Raw genomic sequence first — 23550 nt, 5'->3', positions numbered from 1 at the left:
TGCTCCACCACTTGTGAGGCACTGTACTTCTCCAATCTATGAATTGTTTCCCCTGAATAAAGAACATAAAACTTGTCATTAAATTGTTTTAGTTTTGTCAGTTGACAGTTTGTTATGGTGGAAGTCTATAATCAGTGGTAGATGAGGGTTAGCTGCACTTTAGAAAATTCACTGACAGGTTGTGATGAAAGTCCTAAACCAAATTCAACTGCAGAGACATACACTTAGCAACCAGACTCAGCTGGTAATGGCATTGAAACATGTATAATATCATATAAGAAACGAATCACCAGTCTAGGTTCAATGCAGGATATAGGATGCTTAGGGCTGGTGCACTGGGATGACTCAGAGAGATGGTATGGGGAAGGAGGTGGGAGGGGGGTTCAGGATTGGGAACACGTGTACACCCATGGTGGATTCATGTTGATGTATGGCAAAACCAATACAATATTGTAAAGTAAAAAAAAAAAATAAATAAATAAAAATAAAATATGGAAAAAAATAAAAATAAAATAATCACTGAATTAAACTTAAAAAAAAAGAAAAGAAAAGAATCTGCCTGCAGTGTAAGAGGCCTTGGTTTGATTCCTGGGTTGGGAAGTTCCCTGGAGAAGGGATAGGTTACCCACTCCAGTACTCTTGGGCTTCCCTGGTGGTTAAGAAAGTAAGGAATCCGCCTGCAATGCAGGAGACCTGGGCTCAGTCCCTGGGTTGGGAAGATCCTCTGGAGGAGGGAATGGCAACCCACTCCAGTATTCTTGCCTGGAGAATCCCCATGGGCAGAGGAACCTAGTGGGCTACAGTTCATGGGGTCAAAAAGAGTTGGATATGACCGAGCACACACATATATGTTTCATCAAGGAGAGTGTTTTTAAACATCCACTATGCTAAACAAGCTCCTAATTTGTTAGGAAAACCCATTTATAGTGCTTGTTTTGCTAATTGGTATTTCTTTTGCCGTCAGTCTTTTCTGGCATTGTTCAAGATAAGAGGTGAAGTTGTAAAGGCTGACTCTAGAGTGGACTTTCTGATTAAATAACAGACCACCCTTGGAGTGTGATTTACTGATTAGAAACTGTCACTTGAGTACAGCTTAACACCTACGTAATATCACACCTTCTCTATAGAAGTTATTTTAAAATAATTTACAAACATGATAATGTTGATTTTCTCTGAACAGGATCAGAAAGTGGCATTCTTTTTTAATTCCAACCAAGCACAATGTCTGGCATGGAGAAAATGTTGAAGAGGGAGAGATTAAATCAAATTTTGTGGGGGCCAAGTAAATGATTAAAATGAGGAATTAGCCACGAATGACTCATCCTATCAATTTTGCCACTGGTATAAGTGGGATTTGCTCAGTCTCCTTGAAAACACCCTGCCTTAGAAGTAGTCTATCATCATCATCAATTTTATGATTTTTTTTTAATGAAAAGGGATGCAGATTATTTAAAAACCTAAACATTTTAAAGTTTGTTCTGAACATTCAAAAATATTTATTATAGAATTTTTACGACTTTACATTTGTGTATGAGATGTACTTAATGATGTGACACTAGGGGCATTGAAAATAAATTTAAGGCAATCATATTTCTAAAACCAAAATAGCAATTGCTATTTAATAGATGTATTTCATCATAGAAAATTATGATAGCTTTTCCTAATTCTATTGGGGTTTTGTGTTTTCTTCCCATGCAATCTTTATGTATCTCATTTCTAGCTTTCATACCAGATATTTTATTTGTGATACTTTTTAGATGGCTGTATTTAATATTTTAAATCATTCTATTATACTGCTGCTGCTACTGCTGCTGCTAAGTCGCTTCAGTCATATCTGACTCTGTGCGACCCCATAGACGGCAGCCCACGAGGCTCCCCCGTCCCTGGGATTCTCCAGGCAAAAACACTGGAGTGGGTTACCGTTATTATACTTACTATAGGTCAAAAGCAAAATTGCCTCTTTCAAATTTATTTTCTTTGGCAAAGTGTTCTTTTCAATTTTATACAAATAGAAACTGAAAGATAATTTACACATCCTTTTTCTCAGTTTGTAATATACATTTTAAAATTTGAAAGCAATGACTGTGATTTAGATTGTAAGATTTTTGCAAGAGAAAATAAACTCTTTTTCAAAAAGATATATAAAGTGATGTGTGCATGCAAAAAGAAATGTTCTGGAAAATGTACAATAGTCTAACTTCCAGTCAGATTATTATGATTGCATCTTTATTTTATAGTAAAAAATTAGAATATATGAATGTGTTCTAGATTTCTCAAAAGTAGAAAGTGTGTGTTTCTGTATGTAAATAAGATGTAAATAAGTGTATAAAATTATTATTATCAAGAATTAAAGAGTTTTCTTCACAGTCAATGATGAAGTAAATTAGACAGAGCTGCCTGGCCATAAAACAAATATCAGTTTCAAATGAACATTTTGTTTTAATCTTAATTTTACATTTATTAACTACTAACAAGCAAAGCAGAGAAGGCAATGGCACCCCACTCCAGTACTCTTGCCTGGAAAATCCCATGGATGGAGAAGCCTGGTGGTCTGCAGTCCATGGGGTTGCGAAGAGTTGGACACGACTGAGCGACTTCCCTTTCAATTTTCACTTTCATGCATTGGAGAAGGAAATGGCAACCCACTCCAGTGTTCTTGCCTGGAGAATCCCAGGGACGGGGGAGCCTGGTGGGCTGCAGTATATGGGGTTGCACAGAGTCGGACACGACTGAAGTGACTTAGCAGCAGTAGCAGCAGCAACAAGCAAAGACCTAATAGTGTTGTAGAAATAGGGCTTCCCTGGTGGCTCAGATGGTGAAGAATCTGCCTGCAATGCAGCATACCTGGGTTTGATTTCTGGGTCAGGAAGATCCCCTGGAGCAGGGAATGACAACCTACTCCAGTATTCTTGCCTGGAGAACTCCGTGGACAGAGGAGCCTGGCAGGCTACAGTCCATGTGATTGCAAAGAGTCAGATATGACTGAGCTACTTCCACTTCCACACTTTTCTGTTTGATGAGGTACATTTCTTTTTTTCCTTCTACTCATGTTATCTCATTTAATTCTCATCACAGCTCCAGGACCTCCCTCACTGCATGGCCCTGAACCTCAGGCCCTGCACCTATTTTTTTTTAATATAAATTTATTTATTTTAATTGGAGGCTAATTACTTTACAATATTGTAGTGATTTTGCCATACATTGACATGGGTCCACCACGGGTGTACATGTGTTCCTTATCGTGAACCCCCCTCCCACCTCCCACCCAAGTTCATGTACTTGATGCACAATGAGGCCAAACAAACCAAAATGTCAAAATTTGGAGCAGAAAAAGGTTTATTACAAGGGCCAAGCAAATGGAACTTGTGGCTTGTACTCAAGCCTTATCTCTCCAGTGGATTTCAGGGAAGAGTATCTATAGGAAAAATTCAGGAGGAGGTCTGCAGGGTATGTGACTTTCCTCTGAGGGGTTGGTGGTGAGGTAACAGGGTGGGGTCACAGGAATCCTAATCATTAACCTTCTGGTTCCAACTAATCTGGAGTCCAAGTGTTTGTGCTTAGTCTGAAGTTATCATGAACAACCTGGGTAGAGGGATTCAGAGATACATATCACATTGTCATGTATATCCCTTAAGGAAGAACCAAGACCCTGATAAACTGTTGTTGTTTAGTCCCTAAGTCATGTCCAGCTGTTTGCAACCCCATGGACTATAGCCAGCACAAGCTCCTCTGTCCTTGGGATTTCTCAGGCAAGAATACTGGAGTGGGTTACCATTTCCTCCTCCAGGAGATCTTCCCTGCTCAGGGATTGAACCTGTGTCTCCTGCATTGGCAGAAGGATGCTTTACCACTGAGCCACCTGAGTTCTTAACTATCTTTCTTTTCTTTACTTTTTATGCCAGTGAAGTATTAGCTGCTTTTTTCCCCCTAAACTTTTAAAATTTAAAATGGGGGGTCATATTTACTTATTTATAATTTTTACTTGAGTATTGTTGATTTACAATAGTTAGTTTCAGGTGTAAAGCATGATACTGTTAGAAATAGGTTGACTGTTCTCTTCCACCATCTGGTTTGATACTAAAGGAATTATAGTTTGCTCTTCAAAAATTTAATTCAGCAAAGAATTCACAAATATATTTAACTAGATTCATTGTTGCCACATTTAAAATTGCAAACATTTTGAAAAAATATCAGCAGCAACAACACAACAAATGTTCATGGGAAGGAGAGTAGATAATGATGTTATCATATAATAAATGTTATATAACTATTAAGATGAATGTACCAAATGATACACAGTAATATGGATGAATCTTAGTAAAAAAAAAATTAAAAGAAAAATTAGATTCAAATGATCATGTAAAGCAATAGTCCATTAAAACATTTAAGATGTCTGTATGTGCATATACATTTAATAGTCTCCATATATGTATTCTAGGACTTCCCTCATCACACAGTTGATAAAGAATATGTCTGCAATGCAGGAGACCCAGGTTCAGTTCCTGGGTAGGGAAGATCATCTGAAGAAGGAAATGGCAACCCACTCCAGTATTCTAATGTGAAGACTCCCATGGACAGAGGAGCCTGGCAGGCTACAATCCATGGGATTGCAAGAGTCGGACACGACTTAGTGACTAAACCATATATGTATTCTATATTACATGCACATTCTTTTCACCAATTAATATAAATGTAGTTTGTGATTGATTATGCAATGATGAATGTGAAAGTCAGGATGATTTTTTTTTTTCAATTTAGTGAGGGACAGGTTTGATTGTTAAGAGGAAAGGAATCACATAACTGAATGTAGGTTTGTCAAGGTCTTAGTTTTTAGTTTGGGTGGAGGGCCCAAGATTGTGCATTGCAGTATTAAAATAACAAGCTAATTAATAACAATAAGATGAATTATTCATAGACTAATTATCAATGAAAATATATCTTGAATCAAACTCTCTAGGGTTTTCTTAGATTCTAGTTTTATTATTAGCTCTTTTTCCTAGTTTGTCTTTTTCAGGCTTTTCAGTTTTCAGTGCTCCAGACAGTTTTTGGCCTGTCTTTCTTTTGGATCTTTTACAATTCTATCTTTATTTGATTTCTTTTGACCATTTTTGTTTTGTAATAGACAGGAAACTTTTCCTTTCTTCCCTTCTCAATTCTTTGATGGCTTCACAACTAAATTGACATAGGACAGATTAACTGGAAGAAAAAAACTGCAGAAGTTTAATTTTGTATATATAGGAAATTATGGAAATATGAAACTAAAAGAAGTGACCTAAGTAGGAAGCTTTTATACCTTTTCAACAAAGAAAGAATTACTGTGAAGAAGTGACAAAGGTGTTTCGTCTTGTGGTGCCAAATCACCAGAGAAGTAATGAAGGTTGTTTATTCAACTTTCTTGGCCATGAATTCTCTATGTCTGGTGTTAAGGATAACTTCTACCCTCCAGGTGCAAGGAGGGTACCCTTATATGGAAATTTATTTCCTGTTTTCAGGGGGACAAATGACAGTTAGAATGCCCTTCTCATGCCAGTTATTTCTTAAGTAAATTTAATTAAAAATAATCAGTGTGCCAAAGTGACATATTTTGAGAATATTCTGAGTTATTAATTTCTCTACTTCTGTTGTGACATCAGTATGTCTAGTTAGATATCATTTAGTCCATCCACTAAACATACAGACAATAATCTAACAGTGAGAGTAGCCTAAATCTGGAGGTAAGTCTAAAAAATCCATTTGTAATGCTGTAGAATTCAGTGTGGGCTTTGTAGGACTTCATGGGGAATATTGATTTCTTCCAGAAATTTGGTAAGATTTACAAGTGGTGCACTAGGAAATAATTTGTTCACAAATTTTGTGGATGCCAGAGAAGAACCAATGGTCTTACAGTTCCTTAATTATTCTCCAGCTGCACACACATCCCATTTAATAGAAGATAAAGTGAAAGTGTTAATTGCTCAGTCATGTCTGACTGTTTGTGACCCCATATACTGTAGCCTACCAAGCTACTCTGTCCATGGAATTCTCCATGCAAGAATACTGCCTGGTTGCCATTTCCTCCTCCAGGGAATCTTCCCAACCCAAGGATCGAATCTGGGTCTCCTGTCTTGCAGGCAGATTCTTTACCATCTGAGCCACCATGAAAGCCAAGGACAAGCCTAAAGATTAAAAGGAAATAATGGCTATAGGATGTCTATTTGCACCAATGTATAATCCCTGATAACTCTTTGGCATCTTTCAGCATGTATTTGTCTTTTTTAGATTGTGGAGCATTTGCCTGATAGGGATAAAGACAGGTTTAAAGTTGGTTGGAGAAAGAATAGGGGGGTCCATTTGGAGCTTCATACTTAGCAACCTTGTTGGTCCTTTTGTTTCTTGAATATACAATATCTCCTTACTATGGCTGTGAACAATGGCAATTTTAGAAAGGAGGGATTAACTTCTCAGAGGGCAGCATTTTACGTCCTTTAGCTATAGGAGTGTTAGCAGAGGTTAAGAATCCACATGATTTTTAAGTCGTGGCAACAATATGGCAGATTCCAAAAACACAACTGGAGTCAGTGTAGTGACAATTTTCCCTTTTGTTAATGTGTAAATCCTAGTAATACCTATGAATTCAGCAGCTTGGGCTAATTTTACAGTGGGCAGAGTGTCTCTCAAGTGGTTCTTGTGGGGAAACTATGGCCCAACATGTCATTAAGTTTCCCTGGAAATTATGTTTATAGCATGTCACAAAAATAGAAGTCTGGATTGTCTAAAGAAGTGTCTATGGGTTTTACTTTTTGTGACTTTGAGACCATTTCTGTAGTTGCAGGGCAATAATGTAGAACAGAAAAGGGCTCTCCATCATCAGCAGAGGGTAGTAAAGAACTGGATTCAAAGTATTACTATAAGATGATGGAAAGGCTAATCAAAGAGTCTTGTTTGTAAAACCAAGAATGCTGCCCTCCATTCCAGATCAAGCTTATATCCACTGTAGTTGCTCACCAACAGTATACCTTGAGGGGAATTCAGGATGGAGAAAAATAGGACACTTTTTATATTTTGTCCCTGGAGAGTTAAGATGCATATCAGTGAAATTTCACTTATAAATTTCACTGACTCTAGATTCTTGCATCTTCCCACACATGGAAAAGCACTAAAATTGTTAACTTGAGATGTCTGTTTTTTGTCATTATCAGTAATCTTTTTATGTTTGATTACATATTCTTTTCTAACCTCATCTTTCCTCTTTGGATCAATTCCTCAGAGCTATCTGATCAGCTGTCTCCCAAGCTATAGTTGTCAGTAATTTTTCCCCATGTAACTTAACTCACAACTTTTATGTTGTGTTTTTTGCTTTCATTCTAGATGTTCATAGGTAATCTGTCACTATGCAGACAGATTCTATCTTATGAACTTTTGTGAAGGCAGACATCACATGGGGAACATAAAGGTGACTGAGGGAGCCTAATGTAAGGGACTGGCTTCGTCAATTTAGGTGGCAGCTGTGGCTTCTGTGCACAAGCATGGAGGCATGCCTGACACCACAGGGTCTAATTGGCATGTGCATGCTTAGCTGTGTATGACTCTTTGTGATCCCATGGACTGTAGACTGCCAGCCTCCTCTGGCCATGGAATTTTCCAGGCAAGAATACCGGAGTGGGATGCCAGTTTCTCCTCCAGGGGTTCTTCCTGATCCAGGGATCAAACCTGTGGTTTCTGCACTGGCAGGCAGATTCTTTACCACTGAGCCACCTGGGAAGCCCTAACTGACATGAGAACTATGCTATACAATGTATCTGGGAGGCAAACCCTGTCCTAAAATACTTGCAGCAATCCTATTATTTTTGTGGCCATTTAAATGAACAGGTTTGTCAAAATTAGGTAAACTGAGAGCTGAATGTGTGGAAAATGTTAATTTTAAAGCTTCAAAGGACATTCATGTCTTTGAAGGTGAGGAAATGGGCTCTGGAGTGGTCTAGGAGGAAGGTGTTCAGAGTCTTAGTAAGGGCAGAAAAGTTAGTAATCACTGGTGGTAATAGCTAGCTGCCCCAATAAATTTATATAACTGTTTTCTCATTTGGGTGAGAGGAATGCACAAAACTGACTCAGTGCATTTTGGGGTGAGCTTTTGAATGCCCTTAAATATCTACTGTCCTAAATGTATGAGTTAAGTGTACCCATTGAAGTTTGTACCCATTAGGAAACTTTATGGTCTTGTTCAGATAGTGCCTTTAGAAAAGTGAAGAAGACTATAAGGGCACCCTGCTTAGTTTGGTTACAGAGCAAAAGGTCATTAATATACTGAAAAAGAGTGGAACCTTGGGGGAAGGCTTCAGAATATAATTCAGCTTTAGGACTTAGGAAAATATTGAGGTAGATTCATAATATCCCTAAGGTAGACAAGTCCATGTTAACTGTCTCCTTTTACTCATAAATGCAAAGAGAAATTATGAGTCGGGATATATCGGAATTGAAAAGAAAGCTGAGCAGAGATCTGTTGCTATAAAGCAGGTGCATCAGCAGGAATTAAGGTAAGAATAATGGCTGGATTGGGAACTGAAGCTGGAGGGAAGGAGGCATGGCACAATCTTTAAAAGAATAACATAGCCATGGTACATGGTAAAAACTGGTTAAAACCAACTAGGTCCAAGATGGCATAATATTTGACTTCCAGGGAACTTTGAAACCCATTTTATGCTCATTGTAATACATCAACGTGCTAAATGACACACCCACAAGGGCCATGACAGTTCTGAGGCTAACCATAAAAAGCCAAAAGGTGGAAAGTGTAAGCATTAGTTGTTCGGTTGTTCGACACTGCAGCCCCATAAACTGTAGCCCACCAAGATCCTCTTTCCATAGATTTCCCCTGAAAGAATACTGGAGTGGGTAGCCATTCCCTTTTCCAGGGATCTTCCCAACCCAGGGATTAAACCTATGTCTTCTTCCTTACAGGCAGACTCTTTACCATCTGAGTCACCAGGGAAGCCCTCCAAAAGGTGGATGGTGGCTCAATTCCTGGAAATCTCCACCCCTCCCCCCAAATAATTGGAATAATTCTATTAGCCTATGAGATTACCCAGCCCATAGAAATTAACCACTCTATATGCAGGCACTCTCTCACCTTCTGAGATAGCCCACACTCTGTGGAGTGTGTTTCTCTCTAAATGAATCCACTTCTCACCTATAACTTTGTCTCTTTTTGAATCCTTTCTGTGACGAGACATCAAGAACCTCATATTCACTGGGAACAGGACTGCATGAAGGCAAAGAATTACAAAAGAGTTTGTGGCTCTTAGTTCTTGCACAGATCAATAGATTTTGTTCCCATCTGAGACAAACATATGTTCTTTCTTCATTGGAAAGACTGGAGTTTTACAGGGTGAGGAGGTAAAGGCAAATGCAGCCCAGTGTAAGAGAGAGTCTATTATAGGTTCATTTCTTTGCTCTGCATCTCTGGAGAAGTGATATTGGGTTACTGATGGAAACAAGTTTCTTTCTTTATTTTTGAGCAACACACATGAACTCTGCACCTAGTTACAATCCAATTCCATTTGCATGTGTGGCCCAGAGACCAACTGGAGATTTCTTCAAATATTCGTCCTCTTCAGAACAATTTAAATGAAGAAGAAGTTCCAGTAAGGGAAGTAGGAAACTTAGGATTTGGTCTGAGGGCAAGAAAACAAAATCACCCTTCTCATTTATAATGGCATTACTTTTATATTACAAATTTCTACCTAAAAATGTTCTATAAGGAATTGGAAACTAGTGTCTACTGAATGACACATAAACACAACATAAAAGCTGAGTTTAATTTGTTCAGTGTCTTAATGAGGACTATATCCCAGGAGACAACCTCATACAGTTCCAAGAAACTGTTCTGAAGGGGGGTGGGGGGGGGAGGTCAGTTGGCTATTGATGAGTGGGATCTTTATTAGTGTACTTATTCCAATGACAATTTAATCCAATAAGCCTTTGTTATGGAAAGACCTGAAGATAAATTTCCATATTTAGAATAAATCTTAACCATAAACACAAGAGGTGTCTTTGAACTGGGTGCAGAGATGCAGTCCCCATGATCCAAAAGTTCATTTCTAGAGTTAGCAAAGTGAGAAAGCAGAGATTTTGCTGTCATAGGCGGTAAAAATGATACAGCAAATCTAGTGCCTCCTTCTCCAGTTATAGACCCAATAATCTGTGATGCCAGTCAGGTGCTACCAGAATGGGATATATGGCAACTCACTCCAGTATTCTTTCCTGGAGAATCCTATGGACAGAGGAGCCTGGCAGGATACAGTTCACGGGATCGCAAGAGTTGGACATGACTGAGCTACTAAACCACCACCACAATTCCAACAACAAAGGTTGAGATGACAAAGGCTGCTTATGACAAATATCCCTGAGAGCTGGCATGGCTAGACAAAGAGCATGCTGCTTGTGACTGTGTCTCAGAATCACAGTGTATTCAGCTGGCCACCAGATGCCCAGCAGTACATGTACATTTTAGATGGTGAAGGTCAGAGAGAAGATCATTAGTCCTAAAGCCACGCTCTGAGGAGACAGAACAAAACAAGGGGAAAATTTCATCCAGTTTTTATATAGAGGGCCCACAGCAAACTTTGTCTAAGCAGATGCCAGTTGATGAGAACCATGAACTCTCCAGTCTATGAGCTGGCTTCAACAGCAGGTTTATAGGACCTCTGCCGCCTTTTACACTATGGTTTCCCTCTTTATGACAAATGACACAAAAGACGGAGACAGAAGAAAACAACGGCCATCTTCAGGAGGAATGAGATCCATAGAAAACAACAGTACTCATAACAAATCTTTATTAGAATCGCTCTACCAAGGCATGAGTTCACACAAATATTTCCCCCTGTCAATCTAAATTTAGATTGAAAAAAAAAAAAGGACTTTCCCCACTCTGTTTCAGCTGAACCTGCAGGTAAAGTCTGGGAGATGGATGTGGTCAGAATTTTTATCTTCTGCCAGTTCTTGTCAGAGGTCCCCAGATCTCTCTCCTGTAGCAGCCCAGAGCAGCCATGTCAGCCAGTGAAGTGTCCCATGTTGGCACCAAAACTCCAGGAAAGAGGCAGTTTTTCTTCTTCCCTTCTAAGTTCTATGGTTGGACAGATAATTAAATTGACATAAGACAGATTAACTATAGAAAAAAAATTAATTTGTTACATATGGGAGCTTGTAAAGATATGAAACTCAAAAAAGTGACTAAAACAGGCAGTTTTTGTACACTTTAAACGAAGAAGTGGCTTTCCAGATAGCACAGTGGTAAAGAATCCACCTGCCAATTCAGGAGATGCAAGAGACATGGGTTCGATTTTAGGGTCGGGAAGGTATCCTGCGGTAGGAAATGGCAACCCACCCCAGTATTCTTGCCTAGGAAACCCCATGGGGTCACAAAGAGTCAGACAGCACTGAGCAACTGAACATGAACACACACAAATAAGAGAATAGTATTTGTGAAGAATTGACAAATAGGTTTGTTCTTGCATGGCTAATCACTGAAAAAAGTAACAAAGTCTATTTATATACTGTTCTCCGCAGTGAATTCCAATCATTGGCAATAAGGATGCCCTCCAGGTGCTGCGAGGATACCCTTCACATTGAAATTGATTTTTTGTTTTCTGGAGACAAAGGAAGGTCAGAACATCTTTCTTGTGTCAGTTGTTTCTTTGTTTTAAATATAAATTTATTTATTTTAATTAGAGGTTAATTACTTTACAATATTGTATTGGTTTTGCCATACATCAACATGAATCCACCACAGGTATACATGTGTTCCCCATCCTGAACCCCCCTCCCTTCTCCCTCCCAGTACCATCCCTCTGGGTCGTCCCAGTGCACCAGCCCCAAGCATCCAGCAATTCAAAATACTCAGTATACCAAAGTGGTATATTTGGGGATGGCTTGCTCTGAAACCTCTCAATCCTTTCTAAATGTCATTTTTCATATTTTCAGATAAATATATCTCCACTTTTATATTGCTATTTAGTCTTTAATTCTTTACCAACTGAGCTATGAGCTTTTAAACAGTGGTGTTGGAGAAGACTCTTGAGAGTCCCTTGGACTGCAAGGAGATCTAACCTGTCAATCCTAAAGGAAATCAGTCCTGAATATTCATTGGAAGGACTGATGATGAAGCTGAAATTCCAATACTTTGGCCACCTGATGCGAAGAAATGACTCATTGGAAAAGACCCTGATGCTGGGAAAGATTGAAGGCAGGAGGAGAAGGGGATGACAGAGGATGTGATAGTTGGGTGGCATCACCAACATGATAGACATGAGTTGAGTAGACTCTAGGAGTTGGTGATGGACAGGGAAACAGGTGTGCTAAAGTCCATGGCGTCTCAAAGAGTCAGACACGACTGAGTGACTGAACTGAACTGAATCTTTAATTATGTGACATTTTGTTGGTTTTAAAATTGCTTTCCTAAGCTCACTGGATATTTTACATGTTTCTGTTTTTTTTTTTCCTTGTTTCTGATTTCCGATTATAGTAATTACTTTATATCTGCAAATGCTTGCTTAATTTTTTTCAAATTGAGTACTATCCTAAATATTTCTTCTGCTTGCATTTTGTTTCTGTGAGTGTTTTTGCATATTTCAATGTTTTGATTCGTATTTTCAATGATAACTTTGTATGAATATAGCCTGCTCTTATTTGGTTTATTTTAAACCTCCCCACATTCTCATCTGGCAATAACAGCATTTCTATTTATTTAGAGTGAGAGATTTTTATAGTTCACAAAGTTGCATAGTTCATAAGTAGCCTATTTGGGGAGACAATGTAGTGGGATGTTAGTAGGTTGAGACCTTGCTTTGGGGGAAGATATGATTCTGCTTTTGAAATAGTACCTGTTTTTTTTTTTTTTTAATACCCTGATTTCCACCATATGCTTTCTGTCCTTCATCGTGTATCCATAAAAAGCATAACTTCTCCATTCCCACTATCATATAGTATCATCAGGATACTGTTACTCCTGTCATGCAAATAGTCAAGCCTCTTCATTCAATTCCTTAGGAGCCCTGCTCTGACTCACTTTGTTGCAGTTATGTTTTAAGTATTTCCCCTACATCAGGCAAGGGCTTCCCTGGCATCTCAGCAGTAAAAAATCTGCCTGCCAATGTAAGAGACTTGTGGGAGATGTGAGTTTGATTCCATGGAGAAGGAAATGACAACCATCTCCAGTATTCTTGCTTGGAAATCCACTTGGACTGAGGAGAGCCTGGTGGGCTACAGTACACAGGGTCACAAAGAGCTGGATGCAGTTGAGAGACAAAACAATACCTGCATCAGGCAGGCATTTCTTTTTGAGGGGGTCGTGATTTTATGGGTTTTCTGCCACCACAGGCCATGGGTAGTTCCCTCTTTTCCATGCTACCTCTACCTGACTATGTTTAGGAATTGAGTCTGGAGATGGTTCTGCAACATTTGAATGTTTTATTTCTCAACTTAAATATACACTGAAGTTTATAGTATCCTCTGTTCCCAAGTTATTTGTCAGATAGTGTTAATTGCTCTCAGATCTCTGTCTATAAGTTTTGGGGGAATGTGTGAAGAGGTTCGGATTTAGGCAGTCACCATTCTTCCCAGGATTTCCCTGGTGGCTCAGATAGTAAAAGTGTCTGCCTACAATGTGAGAGACCGGAGTTTGATCCCTAGGTTGGGAAGAAAACTTGGAGAAGGAAATGGCAACCAACTCCAGTACGCTTGCCTGGAAAATCCCATGGACAGATGGAGGAGCTTGGTAGGCTATAGTCCATGGGGTTGCAAAGAGTTGGATGCAACTTCACCTTCTCTTTCTTTCATTCTTCTTCAGGAGCCCTAGAGCCAGTATGGTTTTAAGCATGAGTCTTTATTGACTGGTACCTCATTGAGAGGCTCGTATTTTATCCTGTATATTTTGCAGCTCTTGGCAGTGCTTGCGTTATATTCAGGCTGTCTATCTGCTTAAGCATTTGTGGTTGCTTCCTCTGTAGCCTTGATGTTCTTCCATTTACTGTTTTACTAAGAAGAAGATTTTAAACCCTTTTTATTGGAACACAAAGCATAACAAGCTACCTGCACAATGGCAGTTCACTTCTGTACACACCATCAAACAATGCAGTAAAAACTTTCTTTCCCAAACTGCTTGTGTGAATGAGAATAAGGGACGCAATCTTTCTGGATGACTGCTCTGAGCCAGAATAGTCAGCTTTGCATGTGAAACTGAAGTGGACTTCAGACTATTTTTATCCTCTCAGCTTTAGGAGGGCACATTCTGTAAAACCTCATATATCAGTTCCCTGTCTCCACTCCCCATGGAACCACAGTAGCCTGAATAATCTTTTTGAAATGCAAATATCATTTAGAAGAGCTAAAGATAAAAATAATTAACTTTTTAATATACCTTTATTTAATAATAAAACTATCACTTCTATAAGCAGTTAGCCAGGAAAAACAGGGCAAGTTTAAAGATAGAAAGTATAGCTGTAAAGCTGGCCTTCTTAATAATGCTGAGGTTGAGCAAAGTCAGATTAGATATCATAATGAAGGGCTCTGAGATTTGCTTCTAATGGATGGGATATGATAGAAACACATATTTGAGAGGAAGCTCTCTCTATCTTTCTCTAAGCTTTAGGCTGCTGTAAAACATCATGACTTTGAGAAAGAAGTTACATTTTGTAATGTCTGGGTACTTATAAGTGCAGAACAGAAACAAGAGTTGGCTCCCACAATCGCTAATTGACAGAATGATTTAATATTGAGTGACTATTTCAGCAATAATTTTCAAAATTGGTGGAAGGAAATGCTCTGGAAAAATGTGGTTAAGGGCTGAATCACCGTGAAAACACTATTTCAGTAAGTGACACTAATTGTAAAGTAATGGCCATATACTTCACATTCAGACTTATGCTGACAGATCAATGTTTTATTATTTTTTAATTTACCACCTTATAAATCCAGTTGGCCTGCTATAATTCCTTCTTGAATTCTTTTGGAAATGAGCCTGGGCATTTTTAGCTGGTTTCTGCTTGATACATGCCAAACGTGGGTTCTTAATTTAAAATTTTATTATGGCAGTACCAACTACCCTTCCTAAAATATTAAAGATCTATCAAAATTTCCTCCATATCTTGGTTTCTAGGGGTTTTTAACTAAGCTGTAAAAATGTGATTTCTCTTGACACTTGGGATGTCACATTTTCAGGATAAATGTTGCTCTTTTTCAGTGTCTTTCCATTTCCTTCCTTTTCAAATGTTTAAGGAATACAGCTTTGCTCAACACAGTTATGTACTGGGGAAATATTTCTGTTATTAATGCCAATGATTAAAAGTTGAAATGTTGTCTTTGACAGGCTTTTACTGCTAGTGTTACATTTCATTTTATTTATTCTGAGCACAAACAAGCATCTCCTTTAATGGATGCTTGACTTGGGAACAAGCTAGTCCCTGGTGAATTCTGGAGCTACTCCTGGAAAAGTAAGTTCTATGTAAGTAACTCCAAAAAAGTGCACAACTGAGCATCTTGATTTTTTTCTGTTAGTAGTAGCTTATTATTCCATCTATTGATATTAATGGAATTTCAATAAATGTTTTTGTTATGTGTCCTAAGAGTCTTTCAATGTTACTTTGCCAAAGATTTTGTTTGCAACTTGTCTTTGTGCCCTTGCAAGTTATTTTTCTGTGAAAAAAAAAAAAAAGCCATCAATGCAACTGCCAAATGTACACAAAGTACCCTTTATTGCAAATGGTTTCCAAAAGGTCTTTGATTCGTGTGTAAGTTGTAGTGGGAAGTGGATTGTGCTTTCAATGGGGCAGAAATAGACTCTATAGCTTCATAGTCACCCAGTCACTTTCTAAAACTTCAAGATCAAACTTTCAATGCTTCCTCTTCATCTCAAGCATTTTAATTTCTCTGTCTAAAAGAATCTTTACTGTTAATATTATGTTAATAATGATAAAGCTCATATCTTTTACGTGCTTATTATGTTGTAGATATTATAATCATTTTAGTGGCTTTGTCTCATAAAATATCTATATCGTGGACTCTATTTGTAATACAAATTTAATATTATGTAGAAACTATTGGGCTTCCCAGGTGATGCTGTTGTAAACAATCTATCTGCCAATGCAGGAGACACAAGTGACGGGTTTGATCTCTGGGTCACGAAAGTCCCCAGAAGTAGGAAATGGCAACCCACTCTAGTGGGTTGGAAAATTCCATGGACAGGGATGCCTAGTGGACAGAGAAATCCACAGTGTTCCATGGACAGAGAAGTCCGTGGTGTGACAAAGTGTTGGATGCAACTGAGCACATAGGCACACACACATTTAGAAGACCTTAATAATTACTCCAGGTTTTCAATCCTCATTTGAAATATCAAAACAATATCTTAGGGTTGTTTTTTTGGATTTAAGAAAGCAACAGATATAAAATACCTAGCATAAGGTTTCACACACTATAATATTATTTTGACATCTAAACATAACTTGTTATGAAAAATTGAGCATTTGAACCAATTTAGGCTCTCACTCCTTTGACTGAGACATAGGAATAAATAAGCCACTCAAAATAAGCCCATCATTTCTAATGTCATTAAGATTATTCACATGATCCCTTGTGACTTTTTCCAACAGCCCATACTTCTTTTACAAGAACAAGTTAAAAGACAAAACAAAAAAGTAGGAAAACAAGAGACCAAGCAAAGCTGAATTCTACTCCAATTTGGAAATTAGTTTTATCTGTCATCAGTCACATCAATTCATACCCAATCTGAAAAACTACACTCACATCATGATAAATTCTTATCTTGGACTCAGATGTAAGGTTTTAGTGGGATAAAGAATTGTTGCCACTTTATTTTTTCCTTTTTATCAAAATAAATAGGTCTTTTTATGTTGAATTACATAGTATACAAAGGCATTATTAAGTATAATGAAAAAAGGCAATGAAGGAGATTGAAAAGAAATATTACCTCCAAATTGCATAAGTCAACACAGAAGACACGAAGTGATGACAGTGTTCTTGGTATAGACTAGCATTTCCTGATTCAAATATTTTTTAGATTTTTATTTATTTTTTATTTTTTGGCTCCACTGGGTCTTCCTTGCTGTTCCCTTACTGGGCTTTCTCTAGTTGCAGGGAATGGGGGCTACTTTCTAGTTTCGGTGCTTTTGCTTCTCATTGCAGTGATGTCTTTTGTGGAGCACCAGCTCTTTGTGTGCAGGTGTCAGTAGTTGCGGTGTGCAGGCTTAGTTGCCTCAAGGCATATGGGATATTCCCAGAACAGGGATCGAACCCATGTCCTCTGCAATGGCAGGTGGATTCTTAACTACTAAACTACCAGGGAAATTCTTGATTCATGAATTAACATCACTGACTCTATGTATTCCAGAGAGAACAGGGTTCTTTGTTCTACTCCATGAAAAAGATATATGTATGCTGGTTTATAGGGAAAAATAAATATGAAATGGGGACTCCAACTTTCCTTTCTACTAGAAGAACAACTAGGATTTTATCAACAAGAAAATAAAATGAAAAGTTCAGTCCTTAAAAATTAAAACGGATCGAACTAGGATGATTTTGTTAAGCATTGCACTACATTGATTGTTATGTCTTTTTGATCCTGAGTTTTAGTTACAATAAGGAATGGAAAAGTCTTATCCAAAAGGAATGCTTCTGTTTCCTTTGACTTCCCTTCACTTCCTTGCTCAAAACAGCACTCCCACCACCTGAAAATCGAAGTGATATATGTGTATATGACCTATAAGTCTATTAAACAATTTAAATCATTCAATGGTGTGTGTATACATGTATTCCAAAAATGGCTTACATGGTGCTTATTTTTTAAACAGGATACATGTATAAATTACTGAATTTGATGGGGTTGAGGGCATTAATGTAACTTTTCAAAATATAAAATGAGCAAGCTTGCAGGAGCCCCAGGATTTAATATGCAGATGGCAAATACGCTAGTGCTAATTCCCTATCACTCTTTACCCACTCAGCACATGGCTCTCGCTTATTCACACCTCATGTGTCTATCCCAAAGACACACAGTGACACATTAGTGACTCACTTGAAATGTGCACTGCCTGGATCATTGAGAAAAGTCTTGTTATATAGTACTTCAGTGAAAGCTAGTGAAAAAAAATTTTCAGGCTTTATAAACTTATATTGACTTCATAATTTAGTCATCTTGGTATAGATAGAAGCCTGAACATTTTTTTTTCTAATTTTCTCTGAATGCATTACAGTGTTGTTTGCAGCTATTACCCCTTGCTTGTGATTATTTTCAATGATTTGATGTTTAGTGTGTGACTGATCCTTTAACTGACACATTGCCTTCTTAACAAAACAGTAAAAAGCTGTGATGTTATTTGTCCTTAGTGATCAAGTGTATGGCTGGGAAGAAAAAAGTTCTTCACTTGCTTTGGGTTGCTTTCCTGTATTGCTCCATTGTGAAGACTAGGACTTTCAGTATTTATAACAGAACTATAATTTCTTCTCCAAAAGTCAGTAGAGCATAGAGTCAGGGAAGATTTGAATGGCTGTTTGCCTGCTTGTTTGTTCCACTTTTTGAAAGTTCTTCCTTCAAAATTATATCAAACCAAGGAAATTAAATCTCTCAGTTATTTTTCTTAAAAGAAAATCTTTTATTTTTTATAAAGTGATTAGTTAATGGAAAGGGAAATGTCTTGAAAAAGGAAATGGCAAAGTCTCTTCTCAATTACTCCAGTTTTCATTTTCAAATTCAAATCTTGAAGTTCTAACATTTTGGAATGCTTATGAAACAATATCACATTGTAAATGCTATCTTCAGAGAGGGCAAGACATGATTATCTATACCATTTTTGCGTGTGCATGCTCAGTCATGTCCAACTCTTTGCAACCCTATGGACTGTAGACTGCCAGTCTCCTCTGTTTATGGTATTTTCCAGGCAAGAATACTGGAGTGGGTTGCTGTTTCCTTCTCCAGGAGAATCTTCCAAACCGAGGGATCGAACTAGGGTCTCCAGCATTTCAGGAGGATTCTCTACCACTAGTGCCATCTGCAAAGGTCCATCTATACCATAATATTCCTTATAGCTTTGTAATTATTACTGACACTTCATAAATGTTAACTTGAAGCAACTTTCTCATTGTCTTCTCTGTTAATCTCACTTTGTTCTTCCTTGAATGTCCTCTTCTTCCCTCATTCCTATGACAAAATATGTTTGCTGAATATATTTGAATAATATGTTAAAATATATTGATAGTAAAATTAAAATTATTTATCTAAAGCCACAATACATACATACATATGCATATTACTACAGCAACAGTTGCAATTTTTATAATCTGTCCAGAATCCTAGCTCAAATTATCAGAGGAAGCTGAAGTAACCAAGAATAACTTGGTTTTGTTAAGAAAAGGTCATTTTAGTGAATGAAATACTGTAGGATTACAACTTAATGATTAAAAACTTAGTTGAAAACCATTTCTGGCATTTCAGAGCTGCAAGTTACTTAATCATTCACTCTAAACCTACATTTCTTATTCATAATGTGGGGAATGATAGCCTGTCTTACATATTTATTGTTAGGCTAATTAAGATAATGTGTAGACAATGCTTAGCCTGCACAAGATGGCTTCTAAAACAAAAACTTCCTTGATGATGTTGGATGGCAATTAATTTTAGCTCTTAGTCAGTTGTTAACATGCAACGATTTTTGCATGAAAAATTGTTTTTTTCAATAATGCAGGAATTATAAAACATATTTTCTCCCTTGCAGTTCTTTCTCAGCAATGGGAAAGGAATATATGTGTTATGCTTGTGTTTTAAATGGTTGTTGCTCTGAATTCTAAAATATTATTATTAATAACTTTTCTCAGTTTTCTAAAATTGCACAGGTGTCAACCACTGCTCAATGATGGTTTATGATATTTATTTTAATACAAAGCCTACTTCTTTTTGGACTTTGTTTTGAAAATGTAATTTGAGGTCAAGATTTAAGAGGGCTTTAAGAACTTTATGGCAATGAAGAGTTATGGAAGACATCTGGTTACAAAAATGGATTACTAGGTGCTCTTGTAGGAAGATTATTTTGAGGTATTGAAGATACTGAAGCAGGAAGGTAAGGAGTTCTGTTAAGACCAGCATTCCATGTATAAGTGAAGTAATCAGGAAGTCACTGAAAGGCAACTATAAAGTAGAAGATCTATAGAAAGAATTTCTAGAGGACGTGGGCATCAAATGTATTTTACTGTTTTTACAAAATAAATATCTGATTATGCTACTTCTTTGTTTAAAATCTTTTGAGAATTTCACAATGCTCTGAAAACATTTCCCTATACCCTTAACAACACTAGACTATTTTAGTCTCAGATAAAATCAGACCTAACAAAATGCAGCTGAGGTGATAAGGAATTTAATATTAAAAAAAAAAAAAGGAATCCACAAGAAATATTGACTCCAGAAAGCTACCATGATATTTTTCTAGGATGCCATGTTCTGGTATCTTTTCTGTTGTGCCATTCTCTATATGTAGTATTTATGTGTCCCATAAAAATATATGTTAAAGTCCTAATCCTTGGTACCTGTGAATATGACTTCATTTGGGAATGAGTCTTTGTAGGTAAAATCAAGATAGGATGAAGTTATACTGGTATGGATTATGAGTTGGACTATAAAGAAAGTTGGGTGCAGAATAATTTATGCTTTTGAATTGTGGTGTCAGAGAAGACGCTTGAGAATCCCTTGAACTTCAAGGAGATCAAACTGGTAAATCCCAAAGGAAATCAGTATTCATTGGAAGGACTGATGCTGAAGCTGAAACTCCAATACTTTGGCCACCTGATGTGAAGAACTGACTCATTGGAAAAGATCCTGATGCTGGAAAAGATTGAAGGCAGGAGGAGAAGTGGACAAAAGAGGATGAGATGGTTGGATGGCATCACCAACTCAATGGATTTGAGTTTAAGCAAGCTCTGGGGGTTGATGATGGGCAGGAAAGCCTGGTGTGCTGCAGTCCATGGGATCACAGAGAGTCAGACATGACTGAGCGAATGAAGTGAACTGAACTGAAATTATACTGAATTAGTGTGGACCCTAACCCAGTATAAATAGCATCCTTATAAGAAGATAAGAAACACATCATCCACACAGAGGAGGAAGTTGAGTGAAGATGCAGACACAAGGGTACAGAGAAACACTTTTCCTGGACTCTGGGATTAGCCCCACTTAGCTGCCATAACAAAATACCACAGATTGGATGCCTGAAAAGAAATTCATTTCTCACAGTTTTGGAGGTTAGAAGTCTGAATTCATGGTTTCAGCATATTTAGTGACTCCTGAGATCTTTCTCTTTGGCTTTCCAATGACCATCTGCTTTCTGTGCCCTCACATGATCTTTCTTTTCTGTTTATACATCCTTGGCATCTCTTCTTCTTATAAGAAGAATATTTCTATTGGATTACAGCCCCACCTGATGGCCTCATTTAATTATTGATTTAATGGTCTTCTCTCCTAAGTCCCAGTGGAGGTTAGGACTTCAACATATAAATTTCACTGTGGGGAAATTCAGTCCATAACAACTCTCCAAATAGATTTCCTTTCATATCCAATTGGCCAGGGTTTAATGTTATGACTAATCCTAATCACTGGCAAGATAAAAGAGAACTGCATGGCAGTTTATACCAAATAAGATCTATCTCTTAGATTGGGAAGGGTATTAGTTATATTTGATGCGTTGGGCATGTATATTTTAATGAAATTGGAGCTCTGCCTGCGTGGAAGAAGAGAAGACAGCTTGATAAAGACAATAAAACCATCATCTCACACTGTCTTCAAGGCCTTTTCTAATCTTGTGCCTGAGTTTCTCTAGATTCATATATTTCTATGTCTTGCTTTGCTCTCCAGACTCTAGGGGAAGTTTTCTTTTCGAGTTCATCACATTCTTCTAGTATTAATATCGTTCTGTTAGTTGTTTCATCTAATTGGAATCTTGTCCTTTATGTCTTCACATAGTTTACCTAGTCCTACACTTCAGGTCTCAGCTTAAGTGACATATCTTTGAAAAAGACTGACTTTCCATATAGCACACATGTAGCTCACAAAGTAGCTCACAAAACAGTCTGCATTTTTAAAAATGCTTATCACATTTATTATTTAGGTGATACTATCTTCCATACTAGACCTAAAATGAATTCATGACAAGAATGTCCTTATCTGTCTTATTGATTTCTTCAGCATGATTGCTGGACACTCAGTAAATATTTGTTGAGTGGTTTAATGCATATGAATGAGTATCAGGAATATTAAAACATAACTTAGATATCAAACAAGTATTTGAAAATGGTTCAATCCATTAGCTGAATTATGGAAGACAAGAAGCAAAGATTATTTATAGAGACAGTGGAAAGTGTCACCTTTAGGAAATGAGTGATATTTAGATAGAGATACATTTCAGCAGGTAACAGGAAGCTCTATTTTGATTCCTGGGTTGGGAGGATCCCCTAGAGAGGGAAAAGGCTACCCACTCCAGTATTTTGCCTGAAAAATTCAATGGACAAAGGACTCTGGCGGCCTACAGTCCAAAGGGTTGCAAAGAGTTGGACGGGACTGAGTGACTAAGCATAAGCACTTTTTAATCACTCTAGTATGTAAGGTAACATAAAAGAATATTTTTCAACACTCTGCATCTATGTGATGTTTAAAATAGATAAATATGCCAAATTTAGATGTTTAAAATTAATTAAATTTTCATTTGTTTTCATGAAGCTAAATACATTATTTCAGTGAATTTTACTATTTTCTCTTATTTTTACATTGCAAGAATCATGGTGCAAACAGTGGTTTGCCTTCTATGAATTTCATGGTTTTTAAGTTAGGCTACATTTTTAAAATAAAAAATTAAAATATACAATGTAGTATAGGCTAGTGAATATATGAAAACTGGTACATTTTCAGACTAGCTAGCTTTCCTTATATTTAATCAGATTTCATTGTTGTTGTTTCAAGATGTAAGGACATGCAGTGTTTTATAAATATAATAAAAAAGCATTTATAATAACTTGCTAATGCTTAAAAGATATTATTTTCTTTTGTTAGAGCAAGCAGTTTCCAAACATTCCTAGTTTAATGTAAGATATGTAATGGAGGGACATTTTCTGAGCTTAAACTTTAACTGTCAGCCATTTCATAGAAAGAAAAGTTTATTCTTTGCTTTTCCAAGTTGTAAAAGATCCAGGAAGGTTGTCTTCCGATGATTTCTTCAGCAAGGGCTCAGAAGACGTTTTACTTATGGGGACCTTCAAAGAACATAACATCAGCTAAGGTTTCAAGTCAGATTTTATGGCTTCCATGATCTTTAACTCTTGTCATAGTAGCTTAAAATGTTGAAAGTATGAAGGTGAGAGGAAGCAGAGGAGACAGATGGTACACGGGGAGAAAAGAGCACAAGGCACAGAACTACTGCACGAAAGTAAATGGCTCTGAAAAAAATGCTGAGAAATTTATGTGGTACCGTGTGAACTTTTATCTTAACTCAGTGTGAGAAGTCATTGGCCTTGCTGCACTGACTT

Source organism: Oryx dammah, unplaced genomic scaffold (assembly GCF_014754425.2).
Source record: "Oryx dammah isolate SB20612 unplaced genomic scaffold, SCBI_Odam_1.1 HiC_scaffold_3, whole genome shotgun sequence".
Taxonomy (NCBI): Eukaryota; Metazoa; Chordata; class Mammalia; order Artiodactyla; family Bovidae; genus Oryx; species Oryx dammah.
This window is presented reverse-complemented; position numbering follows the sequence as displayed.